The sequence below is a fragment of the Trachymyrmex cornetzi genome, unplaced genomic scaffold (genome assembly GCF_001594075.2).
Source record: "Trachymyrmex cornetzi isolate Tcor2-1 unplaced genomic scaffold, Tcor1.1 scaffold798, whole genome shotgun sequence".
NCBI classification, from domain to species: Eukaryota; Metazoa; Arthropoda; class Insecta; order Hymenoptera; family Formicidae; genus Trachymyrmex; species Trachymyrmex cornetzi.
This window is the reverse complement of record NW_017300133.1, coordinates 4,923-9,041: the sequence shown is the minus strand read 5'-3', so window position 1 is coordinate 9,041 and position 4,119 is coordinate 4,923.

Genomic DNA, 4,119 nt, shown 5'->3' with positions numbered 1-4,119 from the left:
ACCCAACCTTGGCCCGGCCGTGGTCTGAAGTTGTCTTGAAATAAGTGTCGGCTAACTTATCCTATGCCGACGTCGCGCCGAGGTTGGTGTAACAACCAGTTGCCAACATAGTGCCAACGTTGACCATACATTGGCCAAAGGTCGTCATCGAGTAAGTGTCGGCTAATGTACGTCGGGCCGTCGTCGCACCATGTTCGATTAATGACTATCGGTTTGCCGTGAATTTGCCAACGTCGGCCCAACGTTCAACATCGGGTGAGAGTCGGCAAACCTTACCTGGGTAGTTTACCTTAAAAATATATAATCGCAGATACTTACACGAAAATTAAATCTAATACTTTCTTGGATCGCTAATGTCTAATGTGGAGTCGAAAGTGACCAGTTACAACCCTCTCTATGAGGGTGATTTATCCTTAAAAGAGGGAAATGTCGATATTTACGTCAAAATAAAATCTAGTGCGTTTATGGAATTACTGGATCCAATTGATTATCAACCTATGTAGGTGTGATTTGCCGAAAATCGCTCAAAAATTCTCGCCACTAAAGAATAGATCTTAGAAAATTACATTTGTTCTTACCGAAAACATAAACATATATGAATATAATGGCTTTATTACGTGGAAGGTTTATCAATGTGGATGGTGATATTATCCATGCAAATTATGGAAATAAATGCACTGGCACACAGAAAAAATTTTATTTTAAACAACAAACAAATTTTTAGAAAACATTAATACATAACATCGATAAATAAAGTATCTTATTACATATTTGCTTTGTAAATAATCACAATTAAGAATACAACTTTTAAAAATGTTTAATTTTCATGTACTTATAATTTAATTAGTTTCGTTTCTTTTAGATCGTTTTAATTTTGTTTCAGTTTTATTTATTTTATATACTTTGTTTTGTTCGACATTTTTTGAGCGACAGATGTAGATTTTTCAATTATATCTTTTTTTCTTCTAGTCATTTTTACTTTATCATTTTCGTCAGCGCTTTTGATTTTTTTAACTTTATTCTTTTCACTTACTTTTGTCATGTTTTGTAGTGAATCAATTTTGCAACAACCAGGTTTCAACTGAAAATGAATGCAAGGTAGATCAATACGACATGATAACGAATTTAGAAAGGGATCACAGGATAAAGAATTTAGAAAAAGATATTCCTTTTTTTCTTTTATCCAAATCATTTGAAACGTCTTCATTGTATTGGGAATTGCTTTCAAATTTGTCTGCAACATTTCATCGATTCTATCAATGTCTTGCGTATTAATATCAAAAATCATTGTTTTCTTCCCAGTTGAACTTTTTAAGACTCTTACCATGTCAGTAACTGAAATAACATCTTGACCTTGATATACCTTGACATACTGCTCGATTACATAAACCTTTAACAGAACCACCTATACCATCTGCAACACTTTTACCATGTCCAGGAGTCGTAAAGTTCCATGTTGCGTAGCTCAAATTTAGCAATTCATTATGAGTTTTAAACAACCAAAAATTACTTTTGTTACGATATTGAGTCGTCGGCCCATCACTTTGATAATGTATAGTTGTAACTCTAGGCACTAGTTTTCTTATTTCATTAAATATTGGTGTTAAGTGGGCCCATATAGCTGACGCATCGTGCCGTAGGTTTTCGGAAACGCTGCAGAATGATACGCATTTTACTTCCTCATTGAGAGAAGGCTTATAAAAAAAAGCATCTGTATGCAGACTGATTTGTTTTAAAGACGCTCCAAAATGAACGCTTTGGATTTCACTTGAATATTTACAGTTATAATTTTCCGAAAAATCGCAGACCAGCATGACCTCATTCATAGATAAATTTTTTCGCAGACTCACTAAAGCTTTATATTGGTGCGTAGTATCGTGAATGTGTTTCAAATAAACTTCTGTCTCTTTATTTAGTTCTTTAATGAGATCATTAATACTGCACATAATTTTGACTTTAGATGTAATTTTTACGTGATAAATTAAATTCTTGGCACCAAGTCTGTCTTCTGTTTTAGTTATCCATTTATAATACGAAGTAAATAAATTTCCATTCTCTACTAAATTTACTATTTTTTATTTACATTTATCACATGTTCTATGCATACATTCTATTTTATTTGAATCACAGACTACAGTGGCAATGAAATCTGAAGATTTTGAAGAAGATAATACCTTCAAAGCTGATAATTTTTGTAACATAAAATGAAAGTTTGAATGAACTTTGCAAAGGCAAGTGTCACGTCCTGTCACTTTTCTCGACACAACCCAATACGGCTTCAGTTTATAGAATAAAGCACGAGAAATTTGTAAATTCCCTTCAGATATGTATTTTGAATATAAATTGTACACTGTATCTATCAAAAATCGTTTTCTTTTTCGAATTCCAAATTTCGTTATTGTATCATTAATACCAGGCGCTATCACTAAATTTTCGTCTTTCTCAAAAAAATTTCGTACACTTTCTTTTATTCGAACAATTCTTTTACTGTTTCTTCTTCTACCTTTTATATCCTTCAATAAATCAAGAGAATCATTCAAGTTTTTTCTTTGGCGATATGTACTAGTTATTTTTGATAATTTATCTTTCAAATTATATTTGTCAATTATTTTACCTGAAACTATTTGTGATAAAATAGACTTTTCTTTATTCGTTTTTAAAGATTTATTATTTTCAATAATTTGTTGTTCTAATGCTTCTGCGAAAATCAACCGCTCTCTGACTGCGACATTTCCTAAAGACTCAGTGTGAACTACTTTTTTTAGAATCGGATCATGTTTCCCGTGTTCAACTTCTTTAGTTCTAATTAATCTTTGGTTTCGCCTTTGCAAACGCTTAATAGTTCTATTTTTATCAATAATAACAGTTTTTAATTTGGATATTTGTCTGCGCAATTTCAACTCTCTATTTCGACAAAATCTTAATGAGTTAGCTAATTTTTTGTTTGAAATTGATGATTCTTCATTATAATTACTTACAAAGTTCCGATTCTCGCCAATAACATCTGAACATACCTGTAGGTCTATGTTATCACAAAGATTTTCTTCTTGTTCTATACTAGAACAGGACGTACGCAAAGTATCGATTTGCTCCTTACTAGAACAAGTAATTGATTCATTAAATACCTCATTTTCAATGCTACTAGTATTTATATTTTCAGTAGATGTACTTGTAGTCATTGATATTTCTTGTACAGGTCGTTGACTACTTTTTAAACGTGCGCGCCTTCTATTTTCAGGTACATTTGGATTGGTTTCTTGCAGACTTTGTTGACGAGCTTGAGAACGTGTAAACTTTCGAGTTCCATCTGTAGCAATCTCCTTCTCATTTCCGGAATCCTTGCATGAAGATGTTGAATTTTGTTTTCTTTAACAAATGAACAATAATTAACTATTATCAAAATTAATGAAATGATTGATATTGAATATAACATATTAACTTACTCATTTTTATCAAAAATCCTTGACAACTTCTTTTCCAAATGGTACTTTCTCATCTTAAGAATACTTTTTTCTCGATTTTCTCGGGCTTTTTGTTTTTCAATATTCCGCTTTAATCTCATTTTATCACGTTTTTCATTCAGTTTTTGACACCGTGCATCGGAATTTCTAGCACCCATATTTTGCTATTGCTTGAGAAACATTGACAGAAAGATAAGGATGAGTAAAGTTGAAGACCAAGTGAAATCGTCTGCCACCGGATAATCGAACGATGAAACTAAGGCTTGTTTGTTTACATTACAAATACTTGTATTACACGCCGGAAACTCGAACAGCGCTACGACCTCTATCAAGCATCAGTCCCCAAATATTGATAAATATTCTTGCGAGTCGTGATTTCTGCGAATATCTGCGCTTGTACTTTTTCCGCGTACTATTCAACCTGCATATTACTCATTCAAAATAAATCTACCGTTATGAATAAATTTATAACTATAATTCATATTATATTTTTTTTATATATTTCTTAATTCTCAATTATATTGTTTTACATGTTTGATATTTTAAAAATGTTTCTGAAATTTATTATTAATTGAAATCATACTGAAAACCTCATAATCTCGGAATGCTCAAGATATTTATTTTCTGCAAAATTTCTCATTTTAGGGGGAAAAAACTT